General features: G+C 40.3%; 1 long non-coding RNA gene across 2 annotated transcripts in view; it reads left to right on the top strand.

Annotated features, from left to right (window-relative positions):
• Positions 1-243: 243 nt before the first annotated feature.
• The window catches only part of LOC129827854 (uncharacterized), a 30,267-nt gene continuing 18,204 nt past the window's right edge, over positions 244-12,306 (top strand). Inside the window, exons 1-3 of one of the 2 annotated variants that reach the window (XR_008755223.1) lie at positions 244-816; positions 1,853-1,999; positions 2,165-2,261. This is a non-coding gene — a long non-coding RNA (uncharacterized LOC129827854). The other variant, XR_008755224.1, reaches the window with a different exon arrangement.

Raw genomic sequence — 12,306 nt, 5'->3', positions numbered from 1 at the left:
TTCCAATGAAGGTCTATATTCACTTCACCAGCACTCTCTAGGTCAGCACCATGGTGTAGCCGGAAGCCAGCTAGCTTCTGTCCTCCTCTGGATCCATTTACTTAAATACAAAACCTAGGAGGCTCGTAGGCTTTACCCCCTTCCATAGACCTACATGGTAATTATGATCACTTCCGCAGGATGTCCTTCAACCAATCAAAGCTTTTTCAGTATGAACTGACATGTTGTCCATGTAATCATATGCTTAGGATCAGAGAATGAACCTAGTGCGTTGTATTCTGGTTGTGCCGCAGAGCATTATGTGGGGGGTTCTATTTTGTTGAACCCCTTTCATTCTCTGTGGTACAACGGAAAATATGCGAATTAAAGGCGAGGGTCGACCTCTGCCTGAGATCAGTTTCATGAAGGAAGATGAAAAGGTGAGGGCGTTCAATACCAATTGGTATCAAATGTATAGCTGGTTAACTGGGAGCCTTTCATCAAGCCGCCTGTATTGCTGGCCTTGCCTGTTTTTTGGAAAGTGAGCCTTTGGCGAAAGAGGGGTACAGTAACCTGAAGAACATCGATCGTTCATCTAAACGGCAAAACAAAAGCAGGAAGCATATACGATTCAAGCTTCTGGGAAAAAAGTCGCATCGTTCATGAGGAAGGTCTGTATTCAAAATGCGCAACACAACGAGAAAGAAGAAACGGATGTTCACAAGCGGCTTATCAACACCGCTGAGTTTTTGGGCATTCAATAATTGGCTTTTAGAGGACACAACGAGAGGGAATGTTCCTCTAACTAACAAGTGCCACCACAAGGAGCTTGCAGCGGTAATTGGACGCTATGATGCTTTACTTGATGAACACATGGAACTTTCTATTGTAATTTCCTGGGATCATTCAGAATGATTTGATAGCTTCCATCGCATCATCCGTTAAAAGTTAGATTAGAGACAGAGGTTGACGCAGCGTATTTTCAGCGCATTTTCTTCGCGCACTCATGTAGGCTTTCCACTTTCCTCCGGTATTTATTTAGCAAAGATGATAACACATAATCACTCCGGACAGACAAAAGCAAAAACACATCAAATAAATGTTGCAGCAGCCTAGGCTACACCTAAACATTTGAGATTTGACTTGCTGAATGGGATGAAAACGAGGCAATTTTTCAGTCAGATCAACTGTAGGCTACTATTAAGAACAGATGCATACAGCCTATGTGTGCTGTGCAGGGTAACTAATTGGTAACATTATGTATTTAAAGTCCATTTGTGTGTCAGGAGAAAATGTGAATGTGATCATATTTGGTTTATATTCAAAATTGGGCTGGCTAGGCAGCCTATACATTTTCAATCCACAATTATTAACTGGATTCAATCAATCAACATAATAGTGATGACAGATGTAAGTGCATTTTTATAAGGCATGCAGTTGCATAGGCCTGCATGATCCAAACATGCATAAAGCAAGCTCAGCCCTGTGAGTTCTATTGTCTATCAGCTGTTGTCCCTGTATCTGGGTAAAGGAAATCCCCTCCTAATCTAGTCTAAATATAACTCATATGAACAAGTATAAGGTTTCTGCAGTTTGACAGAGTTTTCACCCCTGTTAACAGATAAGGAAAAACTCTGTGTCCCAGTGGGTAAAAATTGCCCCCCAACTCTGGTTGCCACCAGTCTGCTTGCTGTTGTCAGTTATCGTCAGGTATGTGGATGATCAGGGCTTCATTCAGGAACGTTTCCTGGGCTACTTTGATGTGTCAAGTGGGCGAGATGCTCAGTCTTTGTTTAACTTCATGGACAAACTTGTTGTTCAAACCTACGATGGCACAGCTGTAATGAAATGTGTCTGCTATTTGTATTTCCAGCTAAGTCCCCTCCTGTTCCGTGATTAAGAGGTGATGACTACTCCACTCCACTACCATTGTCAACTCTCTCCTGACATGAACGGAAGCCATGACATCTCATGTGCCCGCTCATCCACTGGCACATTTCATGTTTCCTCTCCAAGCACTGTGAGGACCCCTATCAATTTTCTCTCATTACTGTATGTAGAGTCAATCACACACACAATCACATTATTACACATCAATGATTTTACTCCTTGCTTGGACAAACTCCTTCTTAGCTCTTTTGTCTAACTGTGTAGTGTGTTGTGCTATTGGTTGTTGTCTTTCCAGTCAAATCCTTTCCTGCACCGAAGTCAAGCCTCTGAACACCTCAACTCATGCCTCATACCCTCATTCAATCACTGCTGTGATCCCTTCCCAAAACGGTGTAAGTAGCCCTCTCATTCGCATATTCCCCATAATATTGTACTATAAATGTCTTTATTAAATGCTTTAGGTTAAAAGAATTACTCTCTGACGATTTTTGAAACACACTGACGTCTCCGTGCGTTCCGGGCCGATACCGTGGGTCTCCCATCCTCCTCTGTTTTTCAAGTCACCAGCCTCCACTGTTAGAAACCCATCTCTCGGACTCGGGATAGAGGCTTCTGGGGGATATACTCAGAAGTAAACAAAGGGAAATAAGAGAACATTTGCTGCCCATAATTGGCATTTGTTTTTTGCACATTAATAAAAAAGCCACGGAAATTAATGTTATTCATTATTTCCTTTTGAGCTGCCGACGTATCGAAGGAGGAAATTGGAAGGCTAAAGTGTGAAATGAAGAGATGCGGTTTGTCTTGCAAGATGCAAATGACATGTCAACACGCAGCTAAGGTAGTTAATGAGATTTCGCCCCTTTCTAATTTCCACATTGTTGGAGGAAAGTCTGAAAAACACAAACAAACGAAATCATTAAAATTAAATATGTTTCAGATACTGTTGTATTATTTGTCTCCTTTCACTGTTCCCTGACTAAGAATAGTTGATGTGCTTTAGGCTACTGTCATCCATTCATGTGTACAGTGTCTTCAGACAGCATTCACACCCCTTGACTTTTTCCACATTTTCTTGTGTTTAAGCCTGCATTTAAAATTGATTAAATTTAGATTTTGTGTCACTGGCCTACACACAATACCCCATAATGTCAATGTCGAATTATGTTTTTAGAAATGTTTACAAATGAATTCTAAATGAAAAGCTGACATGTTTTGAGTCAATATGTATTCAACCCCTTTGTTATGGCAAGCCTAAATAAGTTCAGTTCAAATGTGCTTAACAAGTCACTGAAGTTGCAGGGACTCTGTGCGCAATAATAGTGTTTAACATGATTTTTGAATGATTACCTCATCTCTGTACCTCACACACAATTATCTGTAAGGTCCCTCAGCCAAGCAAGACATTTAAAACACAGTTTCAACCACAAAGACCAGGGAGGTTTTCCAGTCCCTTGTAAAGAAGGGCACCTATTGGTATATATATATGTATGTGTGTATATATTTTATTTAAAGCAGACACTGAATATCCCTTCGACCATGGTGAAGTTCTTAATTACACTTTGGATGGTTTATCAATACACCCAGTCACTACAAAGATACAGGTGTCCTTCCTAACTCAGTTGCCGGAGGGGAAGGAAACCGCTCAGGGATATCACCATGAGGCAAATGGTGACTTTAAAACAGTTACAGAGTTCAATGGCTATGACAGGAGAAAACCTGAGGATGGATCAAGAACATAGTAGTTACTCCACAATACAAACTAAATGACATAGCGAAAAGAAAGATGCTGTACAGCATAAACTGTGAACGGATCAGCTTGTCCGAAGCACCTGAACACAGGCGGGAGGCATACACTGTGAACGGATCAGCTTGTCCGAAGCACCCGAACACAGGCGGGAGGCATAAACTGTGAACGGATCAGCTTGTCCGAAGCACCTGAACACAGGCGGGAGGCATACACTGTGAACGGATCAGCTTGTCCGAAGCACCCGAACACAGGCGGGAGGCATAAACTGTGAACGGATCAGCTCGTCCGAAGCACCCGAACACAGGCTGGAGGCATAAACTGTGAACAGATCAGCTCGTCCGAAGCACCTGAACACAGGCGGGAGGCATACACTGTGAACGGATCAGCTTGTCCGAAGCACCTGAACACAGGCGGGAGGCATACACTGTGAACGGATCAGCTTGTCCGAAGCACCCGAACACAGGCGGGAGGCATAAACTGTGAACGGATCAGCTCGTCCGAAGCACCCGAACACAGGCTGGAGGCATAAACTGTGAACGGATCAGCTCGTCCGAAGCACCCGAACACAGGCGGGAGGCATAAACTGTGAACGGATCAGCTCGTCCGAAGCACCCGAACACAGGCGGGAGGCATAAACTGTGAACGGATCAGCTTGTCCGAAGCACCCGAACACAGGCTGGAGGCATAAACTGTGAACGGATCAGCTTGTCCGAAGCACCCGAACACAGGCTGGAGGCATAAAATGAACAGACCAGAGGCAGGGGTTATGATTATTTTTCTTGTGATTGTTTACTAAACGGGTCTTCTTTCGCCCGACAAAATATCTCCAGTACAGGTTAACGTCCAACGCTGAAACACCAGCGTAACTTAACATAAACTAAGCCGTTTGACCAAAAGGCAGTGGCCAAAAAAGGAAAGCAAAACAACAAAGGGCTTCTCCTGTCTTCAGACTATCATCATCATACTCATGTCATCTAACATAACAATTACAGGAGGAACGCTTCTCTCTACCTATAGCCTGCCTTGGTTAACCTGTCTAGGATCAGCGTGGCGCTAGCGGCACTCCCCCCCCCCCCCCACTGAAAAACCAGTGCCGCGAAATTCAAAAAAAATATTTTTTTAAAATATTTAACTTTCACACATTAAAGTCCAATACAGCTAATGAAAGACACAGATCTTATGAATCCAGTCAACATTTCCGATTTTTAAAATGTTTTACAGGGAAGACACAATATGTAAAGATGTACATCTATTACCTAAAAACACATTAGCATAATCCACCATCTTTTATTTGTCCACCAACACCAGTAGCCATCACCAATTCGGCTAAACTAAGATATTTATAGCCCCTAACCAACAAAAAAACTCATTAGATGACAGTCTGATAACATATTTATGGTATGGGATAGGTTTTGTTAGAAAAAAGTGCATATTTCAGGTATATGGCATAGTTTACAATTGCACCCACCATCACAAATGGACTAGAATAATTACAATGAGCAACGTGTTTACCTAACTACTAATCATCAAACATTTCGTAAAAATACACAGCATACACGAATCGAAAGACACAGATCCTGTGAATACAGACAATATTTCAGATTTTCTAAGTGTCTTACAGCGAAAACACAATAAATCGTTATATTAGCTTAGCACATAGCAATTAGCAGCCCAGCATTGATTCTAGCCAAAGTGAGCGATAAAAGTCAACATCGCCAAAAGATATTAATTTTTTCACTAACCTTCTCAGAATTCTTCCGATGACACTCCTGTAACATCACATTACAACATGCATATACAGTTTGATCGAAAATGTTTATATTTAGCCACCAAAATCATGGTTAGACAATGTGAAATGTAGACAAGCTGGTAAAGAAAACGTCCTTGCGCCACTTAGACAGTGATCTACTCTTATACATAAATACTCATAAACGTGACTAAAAAATATAGGGTGGACAGGGATTGATAGACAATTTAATTCTTAATACAATTGCGTTATTACATTTTTTAATTTATCCTTACTTTTCAATACAGTTTGCGCCAAGCGAAGCTACGTCAAAAAACATGGCGTCCTAAGCCACTAAAATGTTTCGACAGAAACACGATTTATCATAATAAAAATGTCCTACCTTGAGCTGTTCTTCCATCAGTATCTTGGGCAAAGGATCCTTTCTTGGGAGAAATCGTCTTTTGGTGGAAAGCTGTCCTCTTGCCATGTGGAAATGTCAACTACGTTCGGGATGAACTGAAAAGCGTGCCCAACTTTTCACATCGTTGCAAAAATAAATGTCCCAAAATCGCACTAAACGGATATAAATTGCTATAAAACGCTTTAAATTAACTACTTTGTGATGTTTGTAACTCCTATAACGAGTGAAAAGATGACCGGAGAAATATAACAGGCTAAACTAACGCTTGGAACAGGAGAGGGTCGGTGTCTTCCACGCGCGTTACGCAGCAAGAAAAGACTTGCTAGCTAAAGGTTTTTTTCATTTGTAGGGCCTGTGAACGAGCAATCGAGCCCGTTGGAATCGTCATCACGTAAAGGCATCCAGGGGAAGACGTAAGAAGTGTCCGTATAGTCATAGCAACGACAGTGCCCGTTTAAATGACTTCAGAAAAGTGGCCAACGTTTCTCAAATCTGACTCCATGTCAGGGAAATTGCTGTAGAATGGGCTCTGTTCCACTTAGAGACAAAATTTCAACTCCTATAGAAACTATAGACTGTTTTCTATCCAATAATAATAATAATATGCATATTGTACGATCAAGGATTTTGTGGGAAGCCGTTTAAAAAATTAGCCACATTAGCATAAATAGTCTAAACAGCGCCCCCATCCCCAACAGGTTAACAGAGTCAAATAAGCTTTATCTGAGGTAGGAAAATCTGACATCCTCACAGGTCCCCATCTCTACTTCCAATTCTCCCCCAGCTCCTCTCCTGGCACACCTATATATAGGAAGAAGGAGACATTCATTAGTGGGGCCAGGTGTGTACTAATTGGCTTTACACTGAGTACCTATCCCCTGTTGTCGTCTTACTCTGGCTGGTCACTGATCTCTCATAAAACTTATCCAAAAAAGTAAAAATGCAAAAAATATGGCAAAGAAATTAAATTTATGTTATGAATACAAAGGGTTATGTTTGGGGCAAATCCATCACAACACATCACTGAGTACCACTCTTCATATTTTCAGTTTTTTATGATAAAAATAAACGGAATAGAGCCAAGCACAGGCAAATCCTAGAGGAAAACCTGCTTCAGTCTGCTTTCCAACAGACACAGCGAGACAAAATCAGCTTTCAGCAGGACAATAACCTAAAACACAAGGCTAAATATACACTGGAGTGGCCTACCAAGAGGACATTGAATGTTCCTCAGTGGTATAGTTACAGTTTCAATTTAATTTGGCTGGAAAGTATATGGCAAAAATTGAAAATAGCTGTCTAGCAATTATCAACAACCAACTTGACAGATTTTGAATAATTTTTTAAAGAATAATGTGCAAATATTGTACAATCCAGGTGTGCAAAGCTCCTGAAGATTTACCCAGAAAGACTCACAGCTGTAATTGCTGCAAAAGGTGATTCTAACTTGTATTGACTCAGGCCTGTGAATACTTATGTAAATGAGATATTTTGCAAACATTTCAATTATCATGCATTTGCATTGTCATCATTTGGTATTGTGTGTAGATGGGTGAAACGAAAAGCTATTTAATACTTTTTTAATTCCGACTGGAATAAGTCAAGGGTTAGGAATACTTTCTGAAGGCACTGTAAATCACTGGTTGAGAAAAGTCATGAATTTGCATGAGGGATAAATCTACGTCCTGTTTTGAAGAGGTTTTATTGGCAGCTTGCTTTCAAGTGGTGGTAAAATGCACCTGTGACCCATGTTCATGAAATTACCCATAACCCATTAACATATGGAAAATAGAATATCAAATGTCATATCCATTTGAGTCATTAGCCCTTACACCACAACCATGTATTTCCCTACAGTTTGATATTTCTCTTTTTTTGCCATCTTGTTGATCTTGTGTTCACAATCATTTACCATCTGGTTGTGTTCAGCAGGCACCAAACAATAATTGTTTAAAATTAGCATTCTTATTGGACAAGCTCAGTTACTACCTCCCATGTTTCAAAAGGTTTTGTCTCATTTCATAACAACTGAATGTCACCCTGATAATAGACAGGTCTAAAAGTCACAGACCGTTGAGAGAGGCACTGTTCTGAAGGTATCGTCAGTCCTTACTCGCACAGCCCTGAAGTGGTGTCCTATACCAACCTGGTCTCAGAGCATTTTGTATTATTCTGTAAGTAAATCAGAGACAATCCATTTAGAATGGTATGTTACATTTCATGTGGTATGTATTCATTTGTGGATGTCCAAGAGCCATTTTGTATGATTGATACGAATTTGCAAAACATATAATATGCTACGAATTCTAGTTAGGTGGTTAGGTGGCTAACATTAGCTAGCTGGCTGACGTTTGCTAGGCTAGGAGTTAGAGCTAGAGGTTAAGTTTAGGATTTAGGTTAAAGAGTTAAGGTTAGGGTTAAGGTAAGGGTTAGCTAAAAGGGTTAAGGTTAGGGGAAGGGTTGGTTAATATGCTAAGTTTTTGCAAAGTACTTAAAAGTTGTAGAAAATCTGCTAATTAGCTAAAATGCTAAAGTTGTCCGTGATGATATTCGAACTCCCAACCTTTGGGTTGCTAGACGTTGACGTTTATATGCCTACCCATCCACCAACCTCCCTACTTTCATTTTTACCTTAAGTAACCATACCAAACGTAACATATCATACTAATTTAAGTGTCCTAGATTTATATTTACTATGTTATGCCTAGTCTATGTGATCAGGCTGCATATACAGTGCTAAACAGTGGTGTCCTATAGAGCTCCACAGCAAGGCTAACCTATGAGCCAGGTGTTCACCATACAGGCAAGCTTAATGATGTGAGCATCGATTTGTCACTTATTATTAATGAATAAAATTGAAAGCGCCATAGCCGTGCCATATATCATTCACACAGAGGTGAAGCTCCCAGAAGCGGTCGAGAAACAAATGGATAGAACCACACACACACACACACACACACACACACACACACACACACACACACACACACACACACACACACACACACACACACACACACACACACACACACACACACACACACACACACACACACACACACACACACACACACACACACACACACACACACACACACACACACACACACACACACGTGCACTCAAACTCACTTCTTCCAACATACACACAGATACCTACATACACACCATATTTTAATTATCCTTATTGATTGGCTGGTGTTTACACTCTTGTTCATTCCAACACGACAATGTATTTATGTCTCTAAATAGATTAATTAATTCAGCCTTTTATCTCATGGGCTGCGAGTGGGCTCGTAGTGATGTCATGCAAAGCTTGCATAAATCATTTTAATTAGCCCCTGCCAAACGACAAGCGGTTCGCTCTGCAGCCATTAGGCTATGGAGGTACCAACACACCCTTCAGATCTGTCACATTTCACCAAGTACAAAACCTCCAACCCTCATTTGAGTCAGAGGATCACATTTTCAAAATATACACATTTTCTGAACTATGTAAAAGGCATTGTCATGAGAGGTTTATTGCAGGTGAATTCCAACGTAGGTTTCACATGGCCGGCTGTCTAGCCATCAGTGTCTGTCTGACATTCCTTATCTATTACACTATGCTGGGTTGGCTTCCCTAAATAAGTACAAAACCCTCTCTTTTGTGGATTATAATTAAGGGATATTTCTGTAAGGGTTAATACATTTTTCGTGAAGGGATGGATCAACATTTATAGAATGGTTACCTAGAAGAAAATGGGGGAGGGTCATGCTTTTTCAATTTCATTCAAGAGGATGGTTTAGTATTTAAAAAATCTAGTCAAGGGGAGGGTCATGTAATTTGTAAATGATGAAATGTCAATATTTCTCAGTGTTTTAGATTTAGTTGCTTATTAGGCTATATATCGATGTGTGCCCGATGCCGCCCCTCATCTCTGATTCTTCGCTGGGCGTGCAATATCAAGTGTGCCTGTAAGCTATTTTGTGGGGTCTCAATCAAATGATTCATAGCCTCGGAGAAACACAAAGCAATGTCTGTGCTGTGTAGGCCTACAGTGGCAGTTCAGGAGGAGAGTCAAAGGTTTCTTCTGAAAATAATTTTTGATTAGGTCTTGTCCAAAACAATCACTATCTTGTGCGTGGACTAGCTTATAGCCTATATTGTGTTCAGTTTGAGACGGAGAGCGCGAAGATGAGAAGGAGGACCGGATGTCAACGTTGATAGTTTGCTACTACTCGAGTATATTTGATTTAAACTAATATGTTTCTTGACCATTATGTCTTTTTCAGAGTTATTGAACTCACAATAAGACAGATTTGAGTAACTTACATTGTGGTGCTGAAACTTGAAGCAGCAGACGAGGCACAGTCAATCAGAAATGGACAGCTCGTGGTGCTGAAACTTGAAGCAGCAGACGAGGCACAGTCAATCAGAAATGGACAGCTCGTAGTGCTGAAAGCAGTCACATTTGAGTAGGCATAATTCATTTAAACTGTCTTCATTTTAATTGTAATTAGACTTTACTAAGAAGAGGGCTTTGTGTTTCAGCTTATTTGTTCCTATTTAAAACTTCTTGAGAATACAGGGGGTGCTGTTTTCACATTAGCATAATTGCCTCTACAGATAAAACTGCCTCTTATTCAATTATTGCTGTTACTATATGCATATAACCATATGCCATTGGATAGAAAACAAGCTATGGTTTCTAAAACCGTTCCAATTTTGTCTCTGAGTCAAACACAGGTCATTTCACAGCACTTTCCCTGAGCCAGAAAAAGATTGCAAGATGTGTATGCTCGCTTCAAAGCTCTGCCTATATATGGTCACGCGACCTATGACCCGAAACACACTTCCTTCTTCTTCCTCTGGGTGTCTGGAAGACGTCAGAGGAGAAATTTTTTGTTTATCTTGTACTGACGTGAAATAAGACCTATTTCTTTAGCGTGACCGACAACTTCCGGTTTCCTGAGATGCGCGTTTAGAGAAGCCATTGACTTTTGTTATGCTGACGTTACGGATGAAAACTATCTCCGTGTCAAAGTTTGTTTGATACATGTGACCATATCACCGTAATGTATGTTTTTTCAATATAGTTTAATCAGATTATTAGAATTTTTTCGGGAGTTTTGCCGTGTTCCGTTCTTTGAGTTTTTTAACTTTGGACAGAGCCGTGCTAGTCGACCAGTACCCAGGCTAAATGAAGAGGGGAGGTTGCCATTGTGAATGGATTGAACGACTCATCAGGACTAAGGACACCTTGATCAACATTCTGATGAAAGACCAGCAATAGTAAGACCCAATTTACGATGTTATTTCATATATCTGTCGTGCATGTGAACTGGTCGCGCGCGTCCAGCTGGTTCTGGCTGGCCTGGTTATGCTAATTAGCGCTACATTTTGTTTTCGCTATAAAACATTTAAAAAATCTGAAATATTGTTTGGATTCACCAGATGTTGGGCTTTCAATGTCTGTACGCTGTGTATTTTTTCTGAAATGTTTTAAGACAAGTAATTAGTTATATAACGTTGGTCTCTGTAATTGTTCTAGCTGCATCAGCACTATATCAGATTGCAGCTGCAATGTAGAACTGTGATTTATACCTGAAAAATGCACATAAAAAAAAAAAAAACTATGCTATACCATAAATATGTTATCAGACTGTCATCTTAAGAATTTTTTTGTTGGTTAGTGGCTATCAATATCTTAGTTTAGCCGAATTGGTGATAGCACCTGATGGAGTAAGAAACTGTTGGAGTAAGAAAATGGTGTCATTTTGCTAACGTGTTTAGCTAATAGATTTACATATTGTGTCTTCCCTGTAAAACATTTAAAAAATCTGAAATGGTGGTTTTATTCACAAGATCTGTGTCTTTCATTGGGTGTCTTGGACTTGTGATTTAATGATATTTAGATGCTACTATTTAATTGTGACGCTATGCTAGCGATGCTAATCAGTGTGGGGGGTGTGGGGGGTGCTCCCGGATCCGGGTTAGGTACTCTGTAGAGGTTAAGTAATAAGAGGTAGTCCTACCTGTTTGACAGACTAAATTAGGCAATAGGCTGCTATATCTATAGATTTGTCAGTCAATTCCTCCACCCACCATGAACTCTTTAAATAGCCTACCTCCGTGTCAGTGAAGGACTGTTAAGTTAAAACCAAAACTCAAATTGAGGGGGTATGACAGGGTTTGCCATAGGTCTACCTTTTATTTATTTTTAAATGTAAAAAAGCATAGGCCTACCCTTTTGTTAGCTTAAGATTTAGAACAAAATAAAACGGATCTGATTCTATAAAGTGATCTATAACAGCGCTTTGGTCCTCGATGCTCTATGCTAGAAACAAGCTGTAAAATACCCAGGAAAGACGTGACTATGATGCATATTTCTTTGACATTCAGAGGCTGACTGCTTGGGAAGTAATCTAATTCTGTCATTATCAATTGATCAAGCTATTTACTTTATGTACAATAGAGGGTTTAAACCCAGACAGCTTTTAGGGAAACACTTACGACCTTCTCTCGTTAGGTAAGCCACCGAAGAAGAGTAGCCA

The sequence above is a fragment of the Salvelinus fontinalis genome, chromosome 29 (genome assembly GCF_029448725.1).
Source record: "Salvelinus fontinalis isolate EN_2023a chromosome 29, ASM2944872v1, whole genome shotgun sequence".
Classification (NCBI taxonomy): domain Eukaryota; kingdom Metazoa; phylum Chordata; class Actinopteri; order Salmoniformes; family Salmonidae; genus Salvelinus; species Salvelinus fontinalis.
This window is presented reverse-complemented; position numbering and strand designations above follow the sequence as displayed.